The sequence below is a fragment of the Larus michahellis genome, chromosome 1 (assembly GCF_964199755.1).
Source record: "Larus michahellis chromosome 1, bLarMic1.1, whole genome shotgun sequence".
NCBI lineage: Eukaryota > Metazoa > Chordata > Aves > Charadriiformes > Laridae > Larus > Larus michahellis.
The window spans coordinates 54144037-54167428 of record NC_133896.1 but is presented as its reverse complement, the minus strand read 5'-3'; the positions used below and the strand labels follow the sequence as shown (position 1 = coordinate 54167428).

Sequence of the window (23392 nt, the reverse complement as noted above, 5' to 3'; positions counted from 1 at the left end):
ATGATAATCTTAAATATTGCTGACTTGCTTAAAATAATCGCAGCTGTTCTCTTCTGATTGATAGGCCCCTTTTCAGAAATTGTTCCTAAGATACTTCTTAACCCTCCATTTTGTGTTTCTAAGTAATAAGCAGGATGAAAAACATTCCCTTTCTTTTTGTGTCAAGCTCCTTCTCCACTTGTTTCATCCAGAAGAATGCAGGAAGACCTGCACAGTCCTCGTTTATCCTTGTTGCCATACAGAAAGGAAAAACATCCCTCGGCCAAATCCCGTCTGCTATTCTTGTATCACTATTATCAGTGAAAGGAATGGGAAAGTCAAATGACTAATCTCTTCAGCTATTAGCAACTTCTGTATGTAAGTATCACTCTACATTTCTTTCCTCCAACTGTTCTGAGATAATTCCAGACTACCTCAGGCTTTGGCTAATATGTCTTCCATTTTTTACTGAAATTAGAATGAAAAAGATCATAGTCACTTTTTATAAGCATGCCTAAAAATGTTAGGAAAATCTTTCTAACAGAACAGACCTCACCAGCACCCTCAGGAACATCCTGGCTGTCGGAATTAAAATCTTGGTGTCTGTTTTTGGCAAGGAGCTCAAGCACAGATTGGTATTGCTTGTGGTCACTGCAGCTACATGAAAAATACCATTGTACACCCAGTGTACACAGCAGCTCATTCAAGCTCCGGATGGCATATTGATACATCCACACGATGCCATCCGTAACCACCCCTACAGACCAGCAAACCCTCTTTGAACCATGTAGATGGATTCTGAGGAACAAACTGGCAGGACCTGGGGGTTGAGAGAGAGCCCGGAGCTGCTGTGGTGCTTTCAGGTGGCTTTTCTCCCTCAGGAACCTTGTCCATCCTAGTGTGGACTTTTGCCTTATCCATGTTTTCCCCTTCAGATACATAAACTGCAACAAAGGGCAGGCACTGTGTCCGAGAGTGCTTGGCTGCTCGCTGGAGCACAGCTCTTGAGCATGTGGGATCCAGCTCTCCTTGCCCGTCTTTTGAGGGGTACCTTCCTCATCGTTCCTGGACACAGATCATGCCTGGGTAGGTACAGGCTGCTGTGTTTTCTTTGGAGGGTGCTTTTGGTGAGAGGAATGCAAAGGCAGGACAATGCAGCCCAGATTGGCACCAAAGGAGTGCACGTAGTGTTGGACCTGGGGTCTGATTTGCTGCAGGACAAGTGTAGCTGGCAGGGCAGCATGAGGAGGGCTTTCCTCGTTGCTCTTGTCTCTAAGGGGTCACCAAGGCCCTGCTGAGCCCTTCCAAACCTCCTATCAAGACCCAGCCAGCCAAGGCAGGGTGGGCCTTTACAACCTGGGGCAACTACATGACCTGAAGGGTGCCCTTGGCACATCTACTTGGAGAGGCTCTGCCTTGCTGTCCTCTCTGGCTTGCCCGGGTTTGGGGCAGGCTTCCCCCCAGGGCTGCTTTGCAGTTCTGCGGAGGGCAGTTGGGCGCTCTCTGCTCTGCTCAGGCCGCCCAGAGCTAAACCCAGGCGTGGGGAGGGGGCAGGGGTGTATCGGTGACCACAGAGCCGATGGCACTGCAGGGCCGAGGCCGAGAGCACGCCGGGGAGCCAGGGCGCAGACACCCGCGGGCAGGGAGGAGTGTGCAAATGCGGGCTGCTTTCTGTTCAGACTGATTTCACGTTCCTTAGCTTTCAGGGGGGCCCTGAGAACAGCAATTAAAGCACCGGGCTTAATTGTGGAGTATCCAATTTGAATATTAGTGTTATCTCCGCTCTCACTCCTTTCTTTTCCTTCAGATCCAATTCCGCTGCCTGCCTGCTGGCTGGGCGCCTGTTCCTTTCTTCTCATTATTACTATTTTATGGTTATTGTTAACATTTTTTTTTTCTTTTTTTTTCTTTTTGAAGCATTCCTTCTCTCCGTCGCTTCCAACCAGGCGGCTCCCCAGCAGCCTCTCCCCGCGGCTGCGGTCCCTGGGGCCGGACCCGCGGAGCTGCGCGGAGGTGTGCGGAGCTGGACCCGCTGCCTCGGCCCCGTCCCGCTCCCGGCAGCAGGTACCGGGGCCGCCCGCGGCTCGGCGCCCGGTCACCGGCTCCCCCTTCGCCCCCGCCCGGCGGCGGAGGCTGAGACCTGCCCCCTCCGGCGGCGGGGAGGGGTTGATCTCCCGTTCCCTGCACGGTCCCTCCTCCTCCTCCTCTCCCCCCACCCGGTTTCCCCACTGCTCACTCGCATTCCCGCCCCCCTCCCCCCGAGCCTTCATTTTTCCCCCCTCCCCACCATTTTCCGCGTGTATATTTTATTATTCTTATTAATCATTAAGCTGCTTTATTAGTTCACCGTGCTTTCTCCACCTCCGGGAAGAATTCTCGGGGCTTAATGTATTGCAGAGGTTTTTTTTCTTTTTTTCCCCCAATGTATTTTTAGGGTGATGCTCTGAACACTTCCCCCTCCCCGCCCTGTATCTCCTATCCTGGCAGTATCGGAGAAGAGACTGAAGAAGTTGAGCATGTCTGAGGTGGCTCAGCCTTGCGGGGAGAGAGGGGGGCAGTAGCTGCTCAGAGCAGCCCGAGTGCTTGAAGCAGGATTTGCTGGTATGTATGTGGGTCTGTATTTTCTGACAGCTGTAAGTGTGAATTGCTTGCCGTGCGAGATGGGAGGGGAAAAGGGCGAAAGAAAAAAAAATAAAATAAAATAAAAATACCGGCGAGTTCATGAAATAAATGCCTGCATCGCTGTAAACCCCTGTCCGCGTGTGCTGGAGGGGGTGGGGGGTGGGGGGAGACCCCCAGCCATCAACCCACCCCTCCTAGGGGTGAGGAAAAAAAAAAAAGGAGCCCAACCCAAACCCCAGGGAGCCAAGGGTTGTGTTCCCGGGGGCGATGCGGGGGGGAAGCATCCACGTCGCAGGTGAAGCAGCGCCCCCCACCCCTTTCCCCCCCCTTTTACCCCCCCCCCCGCCCCGTGTCAGTGCGTGTGCGCCCCGCGCTGCCCATTGAGCCGGAGGCAGCGCGGCGGGCAGCGGTGCCGGCAGCACTGCAGAGGGGTGGGCACGGCCCTCGCCAGCCCTCCCGGGGGCCGGGCCCGGGGGTGGGCGAAATGCTGTGCGTGCGTGGGGAGGGGGGGACGCGGGGAGCGCGGCGCTGGGGGGGGGGGGGCCTCGCTTGCTCTCCGCGATTCACATCGCGCCCGCTTTCCCGTCTCGTATGCATGCCTATCCCGGGAATGGTGTAGTCAGCCCGTATCTGAATTATTTATAGACTCGTGCCAGCTGTTTTTTTTTTTATTATTATTTTATTAATTTTTTTTATTATTCCGCTCGTGTACACTGTTGGGAAATGCGTTTTGCCTCCCTTTCTTCTCAATATATTAATGTCTTTGTTGGGGAGCGGTTTTTATCCCCTTCAGACCCCTCTAATACAAAATTGATGCTTATTTTTCCCTTCAGGAAGGGGACACTTTGAGGATAATCATGCTTCACAGAAGAACGGCACCGACCTCCAGTTGCTTTAAACACAACCTCCTCCACTAGGGCTCCAGGAAAAAAAGAAAAAAAAAAAGAATAATTATAAGAATAATCATTAAAAAGGCGAAAGGAATGCTTACTCTGGAACCTGCATTTGACGATCCTCACCACTTGCGCTGAATATCCTCTGAAGTGATTGTCTCCGGCTTTTGAATTTGCACCGCTTCAAGACGCAAGATTGCCACAAAGAATCCTCTATTTTTTTTTACAGCCAAATAGGATTTTTTATTTAACTCATTCCCCCACGTTTGCCCCCCGACCCTTATTCTTCTTATGTGGATATGCAAGCAAGAAGAGGAGACTGGACATTCCCAACATGCTCTCTCCCTTGATCTGTCCGTCTAGAGGTTCTGCTTCTACAAACCAAGGTAGGGAAATTCCTGCTTCTGTGTTTTTGCTGGCAGCTCATTTTGGTACACGGGTTTGCCCAGGGAAGACCACTCACGGTAGAATAAAAGGTTTAGGGATGCTGCTCTTAGAAGCAGATACAGCAAAAAAAAAAAAAAAAAAAAAAGGAGGAAACATTCACCAGACATGTTGATTCCCGCTTGGCTCATCAAATAGGACACGAAGAGAAGGCGAGAGGGATGCTTTGAGTTACATACCGCGTCGGGAATCGGGGGAAAGTCCCTTGTGATTTTTTTGGGGGGGTTGGGCAGGTGGGGTGGGGGGAGACACGGGAGGTGGAACACGGCTTTGGAGAGGGGTGAAAACGAAGATAATTCCCATCCATCCATCCACCCACGCATCCATCCATCCGTCCGTCCGTCCGTCCATCCATCCATCCATCCACCCGCAGATTGCCTCTTTCTTTTCACTGGTCCAGCGGCTCCTTGTCACGCTTGGATGTGAAAATAGAGCTCATTAGGAATAACAGTACGTAGAAACCTGCTCGTTGCCGAGGAGGGTGGTGCATTACTTAAAACCCACGCCGGCCCCTCCATCGTGAGCGGCCTAACGCGGGGGCCGGGGGGCGCCGGGGAGGGAGCCGGTGGCGGGGGTGGGGGGTGGGGGGTGTCCGGGGCCGCCCCTGGCACCGCGGCAGGAGCCCGCCCAGCGCCGTGGCGAGTGCGCTTGCTTGCGTGGAGGTGAAGGGCTATTTTAAGTCCAAGCACGTCAAGAGACTTAACCTGAACCTACGAGGCGCTCTATTCAGGCAACTTCACGGGTTTTAATTTATCCCCGTCCCCCTGGTGCTGTCAGCGGGCACCGTGGCCCCTCTCCGCCGCGCCGCCCCCCCCCCCCCGCCGCCCCGCAACCATTCCTGCGCCTTTGCACCCCGCGTCCCCACGCAGGCAGCCCCTTCCCCAGCCCACTCGGGAGGGATGCAAAATGGCTATCGTGCCGCTCGGCTGTTAGAATACGCGAGAGACACCGGTGCATCCCGACCGTAACCGTGACATGTGAGTCTTTCCGTAAGATGGTGGCAAGACAAAGGCGGCGGAGCGCCGCGGGGTGCGGGAGCCCGCGGCCGACGCCCCCCCCCCCCAGCTCTCCATCGTCCGTCCTTCCCCCCGCCTCCTTCCCCCCCCCCCCGCCCCCCTCCATCCTCCCGGGAGCGCCGGGCACAAGGTGTTGAACGTCTCAGGGCTATTTTAAGCCTCAGCCCGTGTCCGCCGCGCCGCTTCGCCCGGCACGCGTGGGGCTGCGCGCCCCCACGCCGAGAGGGAGGCGGGGGGGGGGGGGGGTAGGGACGAGATGCTGCAACCCCCCCCAACCCCCGGGGTGGACTGCCACCACCCTTACCCTCACTGTCAGCCCCCGCCTGGGCTCCCCCCGGCCCGCCTCCCCCTGCCTCTCGTCTCTACAGCAGCCCGGAGGCCTGGCAGTGGGCGGGGGGGAGGCGATAGGGAGCGGTGGGCTCACCCCACAGCAGGAGGAGGAGGAGGAGGAGGAGGGAGGGGGGCCGCCCCCCTCCCCAGCCCTGCCGCCGGGCCAGCCGGGGTCCGGGGCGGTGGCCCCCAGCCCTTGAGACACCCGGAGCATCCTGCGGCGGGGGCGCGCCTCTCCCATCCCCTCCCTCGCCTTGATCCTTTCCAGCGGCTCATTCCGACATTTCTGAGGGTGTTTCGTCGGGCTATTGTTAAAAACCAGGAGCGGTTCCCCGCCGAGGGGCTGAGAGCCACCTTTCCTGCCATATTCTGGCTGTGCTTCTATAAATACCTAAGGCTTCCCAGGCTTTATCCGCGCCTGGATCCTCCCTTCCAGAGCGCTGCCTCCCTCCCGCTCCCTCCGCAAGTGGGAGCAGAAAGTTTACCTGTGCGGAGAAGAGGGCGTGTGGGAGCCTTTCTCCCGTTTTTGGGAAGAATTTTTCAGGCTCTTGCCTGCTGCTGTATCCACCCGGGACCCCAGCACCGCCCGGGAAGGGGTGGGGGGGGACATTGTAGTCCCCTCCCTCGGGTCTCATTTGCCCGTGAGAGCCCCTAAAAGCACAGCACCCGGGGGGATGGCAGGAGGGTCCGGCTGGGATGCACCCTCATCCCTCAAGGAACAGGGCAAGGGGAGAGGAGAGCAGATGCTGGGTGAGCTTGGCTCAGCCCCCTGCCCCTCTGCCCCCCACCCCATGATTTGCAGGCAGATCGGAGGGAAGGGGGGACACCTTGCCTGGGGTGTCCGGCAAGGGCAGCAGCCCCTGGCAGCTGGGCTGGGCTGTGTGGTCACCTGGAGAGCAGTGGCTAGCACTGCCCGCCCGGTGACCACCACAGCCGCCAGCCCTGCCTGCAGGGCACCAGGCCTGAGCGGGTGCCACATCCCTGCCATGGCCCTTCCCAGCCATGACCTGGGCCAGGTTTGGGCAGAGGTAGAGCAGGGTGGATGGGAATTGGGGAGGGGGTCTTGCAGCTTTGATGCTCAGCTGTGGGGGCAGGGAGCGTGGGCCCACAGCCTCCTTCTGCCTTTACCTCCCAGTCTCTTTTGCTGCTACCTTTACCTGGGACTTTGCCTCGCCTTCCCTACCAGCTCCAGCATGGGCAAAAGGAGGTGCCCTCTAATATTGTCCCCCACCATCAAGCACAGATGCCTCAGTCCTTGTAAGCAGTGCGGGGGGGGGCAGCTGGTCCCCCCTGAGCTGCCCCTTGGGCAGGCAGGGAGGGCTGGGCATGCAGCAACCCCAGTTTTTGGGGCCCCAGTGGTGCCCCACAGTCCAAGACCTTGGTGAGCAGAGCAGGTGCATGGCATCTGGGGGTGTGGGGTGACCTGGTGTACCCCCAGTTGCAGCGCCGGGGAGAGCAGCAGTGCGTGCGTGGGTGCCGGCTGCTCTGTAAGAGGGGATGTGTGGGTATGGGCTATTTTCAAGGGCTCACCCACGCCGCCCCAGAGCAGCAGCTCATGTCACCTCCGCATATCCTGGTTTTCTCTGGTTTTCCACCACACCAGCTTGTCTCCCAGTCCTGGGTGGGGGTCTCACAGAGTTGGGACAGGATGCAGCAGGTTGAGGGTGGAGTGGGGAAAGAGCCCGGGGGTGTGAGACCTGCTTCAGTTTCCCCTTGGCTCTGCCTTTGATACACAGAGGCAGATCTTAGCAGCGAAAAGGAAAGGAGCGTGGTCAAAGCTGCTACTTCTCTTCCTGGGGATGCTGGGCTCTGATCTGGTGGCACACACCCACTGTGCCGGCCTGGCTCAGCCTGCACCATTCCTGGTGCCTCTTGTGATCCCTTTGCCAATGAGACCATAGCTGGGCAAAAGGAGGTGTCAGGAGCAGCCCCCAGCCATCCTGGGCTGGGCAGCATTCTCAGGATACCTGCGTTGATGGCTGAGTTTTACATTGTGTGCGCAAGAGCATGAAGAGATCGTGGGGAGATGGAAAATACACAGCAGGGGCAAAAATCCCAACCCTCCATCCCCATCTCATAATTTAGACTTTGATTTGTTTTATTTTCATTTTGGATTATCATCTGCTCCTGTATAAAACCCCTGTCAACCTATGAACCAGCACCCTATCCCCAAACCCTCACCGACGGGGGGAAAAGGTGGCAGCATTAATTTCTGTGTTTCATCTGCCATTGGAGCTCAGCTGGGACTGTTTCTTGTGCTTGGTTTGGAAGGTGGGCAGGTGGACCCCATCTCCGGTGCTGGAGCCATTCTGCGCTAGCGCTTGGAGCTGCGCTTGGATTCCCACGCTGGGCTCGCGTTGCCTGGGCTGGCACCGGGAATCGGTGTCTCTGCAGTACCATGTGGGAGGTCTGGATTTCATTCCCAGTGCTGTTTTCTCATTCCCCCAAGCTGGCAAGGGATGGGAGCGCTGTGCAGACAGCACTGCTTGTCTCTGCAATGGGCTCCATTCCCTGCTCCCATCTTTTGCACCTTAAGATGCGCAAAAGGTGCCTGTGAGATAGTCCAGACTGAGGGCTGGTCCCCAGAGGTTGAATCTTCTCGGCCTTTAGGGAGGCCACAGCTCTACTCTGCCTGTCCTCTGCTTCTCAGCATGGCTCGGTGGGCAGTGGGGAAGAGACTTGTCTTGCAGCTGGAGAATACGCAGAGGGGTTTTTTTAATTTTTTTTTATTTTCTTTGTATAAGCTGCAATTTATCACAAAGCAATGGATTAGTTAATAGGAGAGATCAACTAGATGATCTTGTTGAGAGAGATGGCTTCAGATACTGTGATTGCCTAACCTACAATGGGATGCTGGTCGTATCTGCTCTGCCTGACGTCGGGGCTCTAGGACTGCCCGTCTCTTTTGCAATTCTGTGATTATCTTTCTTTGAGATATATTTGTACTTGATAGAAAAGTAGGGAGTGGTTGGGAGGAACAGGGCTGATAAGTTATCTGCTATTACCCTGATCCGTCCTCCACCCACCCGTCCACATGAATTCTTTAAACCACAGTGAATCAACTTATTCATTTCGTTGCTTCGCCGCAATCAGACGGACTAGCTCCTGCCCTGGGTGCCTCCTTGCATAAGATGAAATGGCAGTTTGAAGATCGCAGCACTGAAATATGTGGAAGGGGAACCAGAGGAAAATAAGACATCTAAAGCTAAGCATGGCCCTCCTGCTACCCCTGCCTTGTCCCTTCTTCTGAGCCTTGTGTTCCTGCTTCAGCTAAGTGCGTCATAATGGCAACTAAAAAAACCATTTCTCCGGCCATGAAGGGGGCTCCACCGTCCCTCTGACTTACCCATCTTGCTTGTCTGTCCATCTGAAGACAGGAGAGGAGGTTCCCGGCAGGTGTGGGCTGGCGCTTGCTCTGGCAAATTTAGCGGCATGGTGCTAACTGCCTGGGAACCAGGAGACTGACCCAGCTGGGTTAAATGTCAAAGCTACTTTTCATGTTGGGAAAAAAAATATGCAAACGAACCCACCCTTTATAGTTCAAGAGCTTGTGGCTTCCTTAAGCCGCAAACCACCGGCTCCCAGCTAGAATTGCGTGTTGGCGTGTGAATCGGTGTGTGTAAAAGTCGACCAAGTGTTATGTGGTGATCTGTGCAAACCAGGCAGCGTACCTCCATGCACCTGAAGTCAAATGCAGAGAAAAAACCCTCTCTATGCGCTCAGAAACAAATGCATGGCGCTAGGCAGTGTGCAAACTGTACTGCCATCAAGTCAAACGAAACCATGGCTAATTTGGACCTCTCAAGGCAAGGCTGCTTTTTGCTTAGTGTTTTCTTAGAAGCAGGAGAGAACGCTGTCTCTGAGCAGGAGGAGGGACTGGCTTATCATTCTTAAATTTTTACACATACACTGAATATGCTTTATGTGAGGGGAATAAAAATATTGCTTTTTCCGTACTCAGGGACACTAAAAAATGGGAGAGGAAAAGGGTACGTGTTCTGAGACTCACTGTCAGCTGATGCTTCCTAATACAGAGGGTGTTTGCAGATCACAAAGTATGCCGGGTGGCTCTCTTCCCTTTCTAACACAAGCAATCGAAGACCACATTTCAGAACCACCAATACAGATGGATTGATTAAGCATCTGGGGAAAAAGAGAAATTAGGAATGAGAGTGTGGTTACTGCCTCAAAGTGAAAGGAATACTAAGCTGAGACCTCTGCAGCATTCAGTCCCTTTATCCTCTCACCCTGTCCACAAAGAAGGTTCAAAACTGAAAAGAGTCACTGAAAGCGGCTCAGGTAAAATGTTAGCTTGCCAGCTCTGAATACTGAAGGTGTTTCTGTATTCCCAGAGCACATACAGTGTCATTGATATTGGTGTGCATGGCTGTGCTCCAACATTTATGGGGAAGAAGCACTTTTAGGGAAAAAACGAGAATATAGTCTTCATAGTCTGTTTTGTTTGGTGGTTTGTCCCAGCTGATTGCTCATCCACAGAAACAGGTGTGGATCTGTTTATCTGACCTGAATAATCCATGGGACATTATTCTGTCACTCTTGCTCACCCTGACGTGCCGGGCACATAGGAGCTCATGTCCAGTTAACTTTTCATGTGACAAACTTACAAGTTACTTCTCAAGGTAGCGGTCAGCCTACACTGCTTCGTCTGTGTGTAGCTATCTAGTTGTGAAATGGGAACAGTTCTTTCTTCCTACACTCCTAGTCTGGAGTTGAACCACCGAACAAGAAATGAATCACTCTGGCGACCACCATCCTCTGCTGGACCTGCTGCCCAGCCCATGTGTGAGCTCCGTATGCAATCCTCATTTGTTCACGAATGGTGAAATGATATGCCTAACACCTATTTACAGATGTGGTTAAGCCCTGCTTAGATAACGGCATTCTGTTCGGGGGTTGGACTTCTAAGAGAGGGAAGGAGTGGGGAGAGCGTGGGGGAGTGAACAAAGACAATGATCACAGATCAGAGAAAACAAGACCTGTAAAGAAAGGTTGGGAGAGCCAGGCAAGCTCAGTCTGGAGAAAAGACAACTGTGGGTGGATACCTAACTGTCTGCAAATACATAAAAGACCGTTGCAGAAAGAGGACAGGGGCCAATTATTCTCATTAGTCACCGAGGACGGATCAGGAAATAAATGAGTTTAAGATGAAGTAGAGAGAATGCAGATTAAACATCAAATTAAATGTTTACTGCAATAATGGTTTAGTGACAGTAGAAGATGCTGATAAACGTGTCAGGATGGCTGTGACTGAAGATATTTAAAGCTAGATGTAGGTGCTGAACTATCAGGATTTTATATCTAATAAAGTCTGTCTCCAGTGAACAATAGATCATGATATTTGCATGCCTAACCAAACAACTCTGGAAGAAAGATAATGAGGTCGATCTGTTCCGTGTGCAGGAGCGAGGGACTGACTGTCCCATTGGAGGAAAACCTCCGTGCCGAGTAGGTTTGTCCCTGTGCTCCAAATCTCATATGGCGCCTGTAGGAGTCAACATGATGGTGTTGGCCGGTGGCACAGCTTGAGCACATTGGGACCTCCCCAAAGATGTCTGGTTTTCAAAACCTCTGGTACGTTGTGACAGCGTGTCCTGTCCTGGGGGATGGCTAGAGCTTCAGTATAGAAATCTGTGCAGAAGAGACTTACAGACCCGTCCTCTGGGAACGATGCTTTAGCATTTGCAGGTGCAGTCCCTGAATCTTGGGATAATTTGGGCAGTTCCAGATTGAGAGCGTGTTCCTTTCATTAAGAAGCTTCATCTGTCTGTGGCCATTGCTTCCAATGTTTTACACTATCGCAGCATCTGAATAGTTAGTGTGCAAAAACCTGATACTGCAAGGGGCGGTGACGTATATCATCACATACCGAATAATGTGAAAATACACGCCTTGCTACTTCATGATGTCATTCTTTTGTCTTGCAAGATGAGCTACAGCTCAAAGGTGCCTTCTGTTTACTCACCTTTACTGCTTCCAGAAGATAAAATGGGATTTGGGGAACCACGAGCATTGTGGTTTCTGAGAATCATCTCTTCCCTATCCGGCCTTCACGGTCGCATCTCTCTGTGCTCTGAGTTGGAGGAGCTTCCTGCGCATGGCCGGGGTTTGGATGAGCGGCTCAGTCGATGGGTTCAGAGAGGAGTCCCCCTACTTTGAGTCAGCAGAGATTCCCCCACCGGCAGCTGAGGGGGCTGAAAGTGCCATTTTGAGACTGTGAGTTTGGCCAGCATCGGGAGCGCGCTGCGTGGCCGGAAGCCTATGCCGGTTTATATCCTCCTGTGCATCAGCAGAAGCGGGGACTGTGGTACATCCTTGCTGGTGGGTTATGCTATTTTTTTTAGCAGAGCAACAAGCATGTAATTCTGACCTCTGGTGTTTTTTGTAAGAATCAGGAGTTTTCTATACACGTGACCAGGACAAACTCAAACTCAAATGGAGGAAATTACACGATAAGCTCTGTTTTTTATTATACTTGGATTTAACATTTTTATTTCACCTCTTCTCCTAATCTGATAGGGTTACTAAGCACTGTTGATGAGCTAATATGCACAACTCTTTGATGTGGATGTAGTTTCTTGCATGTATGACCTCTGAAGAATGCAGAGGATTTTGCAAAAGGAAACAAATGTAAAACTTAAGTTCACTATTTCAAAACAGCCTAGAAGGTGAGACGGTTACTGGGAGCCAGCTGAGACAGATGAGATTTGGTGTTGTGAACCCGCTGATAATTTACTAGCACAAATGCCATGTCCTACATCACAGCTGATTGCCTAATGAACAGAAAATTGTTTTCAGGTGATAGGCATCATAGCCTAATGATAGCTGAAGATAGCAGCGGCCATGCGTTGCCTCTGGCTGTGGGCCATGAACAGGACACAGGGGGATATGGGTAGGTGAGAAGTTGCAGTCTGCTGCAAGAACGGACGGTGGTTTCCCTCTGCCATATGGGACTTCTGCTACTCCAGCATTCCCGGCTGGGAATGAGGTCCTGGAGATACGCAGTGGATGTTTGGAAAGTGAAAGGCTGAAGGCCCTAAGTGAATACCGCCTAGAAATGAATTGCAGAAGATCTTCTAGGAGACTAAAGCTGGCTCTCATTCCAAGGGCAAGCCTAAATCCTTACAGCATCTGGGGGCAGGTGGTTTTGAAGCCTGTGCAGTGAGAATGGCTCCGCTGCTGCATGGAAAGGTGTAGGGACGCTGCCAGCTGCTCCAGGAGGAAGATGGAGAAAGGGTTGCTGCCGTGAATCTCTTTGTGCTGGGTAAAGTGGGATGTTAATTAATTGCACACGATTGGATTGCCGGGGAATATCTGTCACAGGACTCCGCTGAGAAATGCGTTTGAAGTGCATTGTGGCAGAGGAAACGCACAAAAAAGCACTAGCTCGCGGCAACTCGCACGTAGGCATACCCTCGCGTGGAAAGCACGCGGGAGGGATCTGCGTGTCCCTGCGCCCCTCTCTCTCCTCCCCTGTAATTCTCTGTTATCGCTGGCTGCTGTAGACAGTGGCCTGAGCATCTCAGGGGAGATTCCCTCGTGTCAGACGTGTTTCAGCAGAGGCAAGCTGAAACATCAGAGGCTGACAATCCCCAAGGGAGAGTCTAATGAAAGCGACAGAATGACATAATCTGTTCTCAGTCTCTCCTCTTCAGCTCTCCACGTTTTTGGTGCAACTTGAAACTACCCTCTAATTTATTACTGAAAAGGTGAATATTATATATAATTAAAATTGCAAAGATAGTGTCCTGAAACGTTGAAAGTCAAAGTATAAAAGCAGCTTGGACGTGGTCTGAAGTACCATGTATTTGAGTATTCTGGGGAGGAAGCTTTTAAAACTCCATCTGGAGGTAACAAAGTGGTAAATGCCACAAAAAGCATAAATGGAATCTCAGAAAAGACATTGCAATCATTTCATTACATGATGGAGGGCCCCGTACTCTAAACAGGAGGAGATAAAAACTAAGTCGCTTACAAAAATGGGATGGCTGCTTTGAAAGATATAGTGGCTCTTACAGAAAGCTCTCTTTGAATCCCTGGTTTGAAGGTTTGCAAACTTTCGAACCAGCGACTCAGAGAGAGCTGTAAGATTCATGCTTTATCCGCTTTTAATTTGCACCGTTTCAATGGGGAGGAAAGGGGCTAAAAGGCTCTCTGAACTGCAGGGCTCGGAGAACTTTGCAGGAGCTGAGTGCCTGTGCCTCGGCGCTCTCTGAAGCAGAAGCTGGATGCCCACAGCGGGCACCTTTCTGTGCGATAGGGTTTTTTTTTTACTGGAGGGAGGAATAACTTTCAGATATCAGGAGATACACAATAGGAGATGAGTGTTGCTTAATGCCATACCTTGCCTTAATGCTCTTATACTTTTTTTTTTGTTTTGTTAGGACATTGAGGTGAAATCGTGTTCCTTGTTCACGGCTTGTCAGAGAGATCCCTGACTTCAGCTTTTGACGTTAGCGATGGTGATTAAGGCTTTTGACAGGAGAGGTTTGTAATGGAGTGAACATGGCAGAAAATAGATTTACTGCCCCACAAAAAAAAAGAATATTAATTTCATAGATTTTTGTTAGTTCTGCGCTGAAATTAATTAGAGCATTTGATGTCTTTTCATGAAAAAGCGGAGAAAAGCCCAGAATAGCCAGCAGCCTGGTAAGCAGAAAAGTAATGGGGTTTTGGGTGACGCATTCATATTCTGCATACTTTGGAGTGGGGACTTGCCTCTGAGGCCGTTCTAGCCAACGTGAGGGCCCAGACTACTGGGTCCTCTGCAGTAATGCTTTCTCGGCTGGAGCTTTTCCAGTTGGAGCTGTTCTACTTTATATAAATGCCTATTCATTGTGCTGGAGAGGGAGTGCTCTAACGACTGGGCTGTGGAGGTAGTTTGTTTCTTTGGCCCGATATAAAGTAATTACTTATATAAAGGGAAATGACTTCAGCATGAAAGAAACGGAGAAGCCGACTCCGTAGCCCAGAGTCTGTAGAGTCCTCCGAGATACGGGAGACATGGGAGCTAATTCTCCCTCCAAATTAGGCAGTGCGGGTTTGCTCTTATTCTGCTTTGGATGCATTTGTATTTCCCAGTGACAACAAAATGTTTCATTTAGCATCAGCATCCAGCTTCAGTACTGACTCCGGGTGGGAGAAAAAGTGACAGGAGGAGGTGAATTCCCAGGGAACAAAGACCTGGTCCTCAAGCAAATGCTCTTAAACAAAGGATGAGGGATGAGAACTACAGAGACTCTGTGACAGGAAACCAGAGTTATTGCTTCAATGAAAAATTTTATCATTTCCTATAATGTGCAGGTAGCTCTTTAAAGTTGTCTCCAGATCTTTAAAATCACTTGGGATTTTCATTCCTGCGGTTTGTATCCCTCGGTATATCCCCTCTCGTCGTTCATTATTCATTTGCTTTTATAAGCTTGGTGAGATGTTTGACTTTTATATGGAAAGGGTAGTTTTTCCAGAAGCTAACACTAGTTGTGGGAGACTTGTTCCCAGAGGATCTCCAGGGAGTCAGTGGAGTAAGAGGGGATCCTTCGAAGGGCAGTGTAAAGCAGGAGACCAATGGATGTGCTCCAGCTTGCCCTTTGGAGAAGCTAATGCCTGTTGACTACGAAGGCAGCCTACATAGGTGAGCTTCCTAAAGGATTTTAAGTCTTTCTTTTGTTCTGTGTGTATTGCATGTTAAGGATGTACAGGGTTGGGGGCTGGAAATGACAGTGGTTGTATTAAATTATCCCTCTTCTACCACCCCCTTTGGAAAACAGTCACGATCCAGGAGGAATCCAAAGTCTCCTAATCCTCGGGTTTCTGTCTTGTATCTTTCCACTGTAAGAAAACTGGCTACCTGGTAGTCTATCTCTTTTTGAATGTGAAGGCCTGGAGATCCCCCAGTCTGGGTCTGATGTGAATTGTTCCTAAATGTGATTTGAATTTGCAAGACATGGCAATGTCCGTATAGCTCAGACCAGCCACGATCTCTGAACTTCTCAAACCTTAATTTCAAGTCAGAGAGTGGCAAGTTGGCACACGAGGTCTCTTGATGTGACCAGGTATCATAGGTCTGGTTCTTGGCACCCAACAGAGAACTGTCCTCAGGATGCAGCAGGAAGGCTAAGGAGAGGTGGCCAGGGCTTGCTTCTTCTATAGCCACTGCGTCCCAGGAGGGAGTCGGTGTAAGAATGACATTTAATTATATGTCTTTGTACATCTTTGCCTGCATGCATTTAGAAGCATCGCCTATTTCTACCAAGGCAGATGTTTAATAAGAAAATATTGCCTGTATGATGAAGCATAAAAATCAAACAAAACAGAAAATGGGCGAGAAGGTTTGCCCTGGCAGTCTAACTGTGTGCTTTTAAGTGCACAGGGTAACACAGAAATCCGTGTATCTTCTCTGACATGACAGTCTTCTGTGATACTGTAGTTCAGCAACTGTGGCAGGACAAATTGTGATGTGTACCTACACAAGGGTTCAGCTGCAGCCCAGAGGCTGGATCCACTGTCCCTTTGAAGTTGGTCAGAATGTTGGCATTGGCTGTGGTGAGGATTGGGTCGACTTTGTCTGTCTGCTCTGTGGTACGAGACGCAAGGGCTTGCAGTATTTCTTTGAATCAGCTTAATTTAAAAATATTATTGTTTATAAACTTGTTCATTTTTGTCATCTGAGGAACACCTTAAAGCGCTTTTGAGCTATTGTCTATTTTGATACCGGCAATGAATGCTGCATAAATCCTTGATGTTAGCTGCATACAATGGGTGGGGGCTTTTGTCTTCATATTTGATTATTTCCTTGTTTTTCAAGCATTAAATGATGGAATTTTAAGGATACAAACAGATTCATCAACATTTCTTTTGCTGTGTAAGTTTTCAGGTGTTTTCTTGATCGCTTAATGTATTTCTTTTCCTGCAGTATAAACCAGCAATAAGTATAGAATCTGGTTGACATTCAGTTTTGGGATCAGATTAAGTTATGTTGAATTTCCTCCCCCAAATCCTCATGGACTATGCCTGGAGGAGAAAAATCAATGACACTCTGGTAAGAACTGCTTAAAATGGCTGTATTTGGCATAGCTGAAATTTCCATTTGAACAGAATTTGAGACTTACGGCAACTTAATGGTGTTTTCTCATAATCTGAACGACTTTTTGAAAGAGTAATATAAAATGATGGTTTAAAAGTTGCAGAACAAAACTTGATGGAAAATCATAGATTTTGATTTTACTGTCAGAGATTCAGAGGGAGAGAAAAAAGAGAGTTAAAGACCTAAATTCCCTTTAAAACTCCTAATTTACTTTATTATAGTTTGTCTAAATATTCAGTGAACTTAAAGGAGATGGCAGAAAGGCAGCGTTTGGTCCAGTGCTCCTCCTGGATATGACAAATCTTAGGTTCTCTTTAGGTGAAGCCTGGGGGTTTAGAGAAGTTCGTGTGAAAAAGACTCAACTTGAACCTTGGCTTTACTGAAATGCCACGTTTATTACACCAGCTAAAGAAATACAGAACTTGGATAAAAGCATCTGGAGATAGTCTGTTCAATGAAAGATCAGCATAGCAATGTAAAGAGAAGGCTGGGCCTCTTAATGTTTCACTTCCAGTTGTATTATACATTCATACCAGTAAATAGAAGAACATACTGGGTAACAACCATTTGACCTTGAGCAGCACTTGCTGATGGATGTAGTTCCCTGGTGCAAAACTGGAGGGCTTGGAGAAGATGTGATTGAGAATTGTCGTATGGCTTGCTAGAGCAAGATGGTAAGAGCCACACTAAGGTTTTTCTTGGCCATAGTCAGCTCCCAGTTGGCTGAAGCCAAGCTGACCTTCTCCATCCTGGCTGAGCTGGTCTAGTATATGCTGATCAGCATTTGGCAGAAGGTGCCCATCCTTTATCTGTGCCAGGAGATACAGTCAGGTGGTTTGGCTGGAGCTCCTCTCCTCTAGATGTATGCGTAGGTCTGGTCTTTCTTTTCAGGCTAAAAGCATCCCATGATCTTGTAGACTAGACTCCTGCAAGGAGGACCCATGGGCTTCAAGTAAGTGCAAAGTGTAGAGGTGGGAGAGGTGTATGTGTGCATCTGTGCCATCTCACATTTTCTGAACATCCAAAGGATGGGTGCTTTGCAGTTTTGTACTTTTATTCAGTCCATTTTGGTTTCCCTCTGCTCAAACTGATCCTGTTAGTTGTAGTGAGTATCTCTATGGTGGCGCTAACAACTGTCATAAATCCAGCCAATTCACACACATTGAGGCTTGTCAAGTGATTTGATTTGTGCTAAGCCTCTTCCCTCACTTCTTTCTGTTGCCGCATGAGACTGGAAAGTTAAGCAGAAGACTTTCTCTTGTTGCTGGTGAGGAGGAAGTGGGCTGACATGGGTTGTGAGAATAGGTGGTGGCAGGAGGGCAGATTTATACACCTCGTTGGACTTTCACTGGCAGTAAATTGCATTCCGATCTTGGGAAAGCCTGGACCATGAGGGACTGAGAGAGCTGACTCATAAATTTACCCGCGCTAGCAGTACATACGCAGGGGAGAGGGTGGGAGGGAGTAGCCGGTGCTTTATTTTCCCCTGTTTTCTGGGGAGACGGAAATGGATGCTACTGCAGCCTGCTCGGTGTGGATAGAGGTGCCCCCCTTCATCTAGGGCCCAGAGCAGAGGGAGATCAGGCACAGTGGCAAGGAGCCCCGACCCACTTCATTTAGACACTGCTGACCACAGCTGCCTTGTGGCTGGTGTAAGCAGGACTAGGCTGGCATCTCTCCCCCACCCCCCAACCCCGAGCTGAACAACCACAGAGGCAGTGCATCCATCAATGCTGCCCAGGGTTAGCTCTCTATCCACCCCTGACCCTGTGGCATTCCACCTTCCCCTTGATCCATCATCCTCTTCACCCCCCCGTCTCCTCCAGGACGCACAAGCCCAACTGGACTTCATGCCATCACCCCCAGCTTGGGGTCAGGGCACTCCTGTGGGCAGCGGTTGTGTTGGGGGGCAAAGCCACCCTGTCTCCGTGCCTTTGAACTGGTTTGGGAGCTGTTGGAGGCTCTGGCGTCTGTAGGAGGAGCTGGGGGTGGGGGACAGGGGAAGGGTTTTGAAGGAGACTTCAGAGGGACAAGGTCTGGAGGAGGAAGGGTTTTTTTTTTCTGTATCCTAAAAAATTCTTCTTTGCACTTAGGTCCTGCTTCTGTGACTGCCCAGTGCTCAGGCGGTATCTGGGGTGCTTTGCACCAATGTGATGTCTCACAGAGAGGCTTTGAAGAAGCCTCATCTTTGGGATGAAGGAGGAGGGGAGCCTGCCTTTGACACCGTTGTTCTAAGGGAGCCGATGCGCAGGCTACTAGGAAGGTGCCATCCCCACTTTGAGCGTGCGTGCGGAGAAAGGCAGTGTACAGAAATGTGCCCCAGCAGTGGTACATTTGGATGATGCTTAATCGGCACCTGCCCAGCGCCCCCAGTTGTTCTCACAGGGCCTTGCATGGGTCTCCAGGGGCCACTGCATTTTCTGAGAGCAGCAGGGCCCGATGCAAAGCCGTCACGCCACGGCACAACCTTCGTACGCCACCAAAGCTGAACTGCAGCGTTTGAAAACCCTTTGGCAGTTTTCGGTGAGGGACTGGTGCTGGGGACAGGTGTGTGAAAAATCCATATTGTCTTGTGCATTTAGGGATGTGCCTTGACTTTACTCCGATGGCAAACCCCGTGCCTTTTGCTTTGTGAGAGTATTTCCATTGGAAATCAAAGAGATTTGAGATATATAGCTGGCTAAGCAGTCATACCTCAGAATAGGATTTGGGGATTAGCAGAGTGGATAATAAATTGAATAGTAGGAGTTAAAATCAGACTGCACTTGGAAAGAAAGCAGAGATGAGAGGTACACCCCTGGAAAGCAGTAATGCCAGAAATGACATCGGGGTTACAGCGGTTAGCAAATGAGATACGGGCTCGCAATACAATGCGGCAGCAAAGAAGCTGATGTGATTTCTGGATTGCATAAACAGGACTATTGCGTCTCGGAGCAAGGAAATGTTTTCGCCATGTTTTCAGTCATGTTTTCTTCATGTGCCTGGTCTGAGTGTGCCTAGGCTGTTCAGTTCATTTCTGGAGAACTCTGTGCCCCAAAGATGGCAGCAAATTAGAACAAATTCAGTGGAGCAACAAAAATGATTAAGATGCTGGAGGGATTGATCTAAGAGGGAAGATTAAAGTAACTAATTACATTTAGCTTGGCCAAATGACAATTTAAAGAGAGATGTGATGACTGCCTTAAAGTGTGCGCTTAAGAATGTAAACACTGAGGACAGAGAAAGAGAAGGAGGGATTGTTTAGTGCTGTCGGAGCGGCTGTTGGTTAGGTGCCCGGTCTGCGCTGCTAGGGGAGTTGTGTAGGAGCCTAACCAGAACTGAAGGAGAAGTAGCTGTAACCAAACAATAGCAACAAACGGAACAAAAGGAAGCTCTGGATAGACAGCACAGTTCCTGCTGTGAGGCATGGCAGAGACAAAAGTACCATTCTCTGGGACGCGGTGGCAGTCTCCGAACGAAAGTAGCCCTGGGAGCTTTGCTACAAGGAGCGTCCAAAATCCTCCAGGAGAGGAGGGAAAGGATGTAGTGTTCCCGCCGGAGCCCTCCCCCTCCAATTTGCAGGACGCACATATCATTTCTTCCCCCATCCTTTTGGCTGTGATTGTGTAGCGTTGCATCCTTGTTGGGGTGTAGTGTCCTTGAAAAGATAGTTTGCAGGCTGGAGGGGGAGCAAGCAAGGGGATAGGGGTAGACGACAGTAGACACTAGGTCCTGTAAGAAATGCTAAGAGAGCCATGAGCATTCAGCCTAGAGGAAAGATAACTGTGGGTGGAAACCTAACTGTCTGCAAATCCGTAAAGGACTGTTATAAAGAGAGAACAGGGGCCAATTATTCTCTTTAGTCACTAAGGGCAGATCTGGAAGAAACTGGGCCCTTAGCTGAAGCTGGGAAAAGCGGGATCAGTATGAAGGAGAAGCTGAAGTGTTGGGTGACAAGGAGACTAGTGAGAGGGTGGGGGAATCCCTGTGAGTACAGATACCCAGGGATGACATTAGGCACTCACATATCAGGGGGTGACAGAGGCATCAGGAAACCAATCTTGTTTCAGCAAGATTTCAGTGTCTTTTAAAAGGCGGTTGAGCTTCTGAATGAGCCAGTGCTGTGGTGCTTTTTCCTTGCAGGTTATTTGTTCAGGACATGTTTGTTAATGTTTCTGTTTAATTATATTTTCTTGTTTGCTTATGGATCTGTTTGGCTGCTGCCCTTTGCAATGGAGGGACTATGGACGAAATGCTCCTCATTGCATTTTTTTATAAGTGTGCTAGTTCCAGCAGAGTGTGGATTAGCTGGTTTTCTTGCCCCTTCAGTGTGAATCTTTTTTGAGGTACGAAATAGCTTAATTAGCTTTAAATAAAAAGCCTCTGTGCAGCACTATATCTCCTCGTTTTGACAGGCACAGGAAAAGATCATGAAGCAAGAGCTTTTATCACAGTGTTTCTCATCCAGTTGTACTTAAGAAATTCTGCACATTTTTTTCATATAAAGTCCATTTTCAGATGCTAGGAGGATATTCCGTACCTGGAAATGTTAATTTCCTGATCTACTTTTAAGACTGAGAGCATTTCCAAGTGAAATGAAGAGGTGAGGGTAAGAACCAGAGCCATGAGCCGGTGCAGTATCTCGGCTGGTGGCTCCAGTCTCTCTGGGTGAATGGCTCTGTTAAGCCTGATGTGAAGAGCATCCTAAATTTATTCTTTTGTGATACCTGTTTGGAGGGCTATTTGTAAAATAAATGCTTCAGCTTAGTTCTTTGTATGACAGTGACGGCCTCCCAGTGACACAGCTAGTTCCTGGGCAATTTTAAGAGGGAGTCAAAGAGTGACAGGAGCCCAGGATCAGAGAAACAAGTTCTTGCAGTAAACTCAGAAGAGCACCTTTTCAGGCAAAGGCTGGAGCAACTGCACGCAAGTGGGGCTGTGCTCTCCTGGGCTACTGGGAAGACTTGTCGTGTGGTAAAGGCAGGAGGCAGGTCAGCAGGGTCCCGTATCTGACTTTTCCATGCATTGGCTCTGATTCAGTTCATCAACAGCTGTGGCCAATAAAGTCATTTCCCTGCAGCAGTTCAATGGTCTGGCAAACCCACCTTCATTGCTGGTTGAGGGTAGCATGGCACACTGTCGACAGGAGCGGACGAAACACAGGCACACATCTCCTTCTGCCTTGCCAGCTACAGGCAGTACCTTCTCACAAGCACGGCAAGCTAAGGTTGGACAAGTCTTAAAGAGTATCAGGGTTTGTCAGGGCCTGTAAGCCAGTCACTCAGCACACCCGTTCATCTGTGAGCTGGGGTGATGGACACGCACACCACACAGCTGTATTCAAAACTCACACTTTCTTTTGTGTTTGTGAGGTGCCCTGAGACTTTTCAGCTGATGATGCCATAGAAAAATACTTATTCTTTACTTGGTCTTGACTTTCAGAGCTCTACCCTTGGCATTCTTCAGTGGTTTGGCACTTACTGAAAGAAATAAAGCAAAAGCATCATACAGAGCAGAAAAGCACTTCACAAAGCGTATTCTGATGAAGTCAGCTCCTTCAACAGCTGCGACAGGGACAGGGAAGCAGCCAGAAATACAGAAAGGGGAATATGATGGGAAATTTATGCTGGTGAATACCAGTCTGTGATGAGTCCTTCAAGATCTATGCCTAGAGAAGGTCTCAGTGCTGTGTTACCTGCAAAGCCTCCATCCCAGACTTCCAAGGCTCTGCAGCCAGTGTTATATTTGCAAATGTCCTGCATGATATGGGATTTTGGATACAGTGAAATACCATGTCCTCTGTGAAACAAGTGTGGGGCATGTTGCTTTTCCCTGCATTTCTGTGATGGCTTTCGACTTCTTATGTATTTATTTATCTATTTATTCATTTTTGGAAGGCAGCTGCCAGGCTCATACAGTTTCTGACTTGTCAGTGCCAATGCAGCGAGTTAAGCCCGTGCCCTGGACCTATGGAGTCCTTAGGAAGAACTGCACCCCTGTTGCTGGTGTATTGGATGATGGTGAGGAACTTGGTCTAGAGCTCTCTACAGCAGAGCAGAATACTTCTACCTTTTAAGTTACCTTTGGAAAATTTAAAATGTTACGTTATACCTAAATAAAACCCCCAAACACCTTCATTCTAGAAATGAGTTGGTTTGAACGATACAAAATGATTAAGATGGAAGTCTGTTTCTTTCCCTAGAGTATCTCTGGCTGGGTTTGCCTTCGAGTCAGAATGGAGCTGTAGTTTGAAACTGCAAAGGCTTTGCCCAAACTTTATCCTTCTCCTTCGCAAAGCTCCAAAAAAGCGGCAGTTTGGGAGCCCAGACTCAGCTCAGCTGCCAGCTTAGGGACACCAGAGCTGACATGGACAGCAGCCGCCCGGAAGGTTGTGTGGGAAGAGTCAGCAAAGTGGGAGCCTGCGCTGGATGTGCAAATGTACACGCGTATATGCCCTGGCTAGCAGCTGGCTGTCCTGTTGTCCCCTCACTCTGCTGCGGTACCAGCTAATGAGGTTTGCTACCCCAAAGGGCTGCATACCTGCATGCACCCAGCCAGCCCTGCTGTGCTCTCGTGTGCTGGCATTAAGAGGCACGTATATAGGACATTCTGACCTGCTTCACGCTCGACAGACGGTAGAAGCTGATTGCTGGAGGCAGCCTTTGGTCTGCTTGCAGATTGGCTTCAGGGATTACACACAGGGAAGTGTGGGCCATTAGAGCTGCAGCCTCGATGTACCACAATTCCATGTGACTTCATAGTGCTTGAGAAGCATGAACTGCATCGTCTGAGACCCTTGCAGCAGTGTGTTGTCGCTTCTGAAGAAGACGGTCAGCATGTCCACCTTCCACTTGTCTCTAGCTTCCAGTGGGAGCCAAGGTACATAGGCTGTGTCCTTCCTGTAGCCTGTTTCTGCTGTTGTTAATATCCACTGACAACTTTTTTTTTTTTTCCTGCACAATGCTGCAGGTTGGAAAGGCTGATGGCACCCCAGGTGAATCGCTACATGTTGAGGTATTTACCTTACC

At 49.8% G+C, this 23392-nt stretch overlaps 1 protein-coding gene across 2 annotated transcripts in view; it reads left to right on the top strand.

Moving 5' to 3' along the window:
• Nucleotides 1-1970: 1970 nt before the first annotated feature.
• Nucleotides 1971-23392, top strand: part of GRIN2B (glutamate ionotropic receptor NMDA type subunit 2B) — a 209538-nt gene continuing 188116 nt past the window's right edge. The window contains exons 1-2 of one of the 2 annotated variants that reach the window (XM_074577022.1): nt 1971-2580; nt 3435-3880. The gene's annotated coding sequence lies outside the window, so the exon portion shown is untranslated. Of the gene's footprint in view, nt 2581-3366; nt 3881-23392 lie in introns of those variants that run through there. The other variant, XM_074577013.1, reaches the window with a different exon arrangement.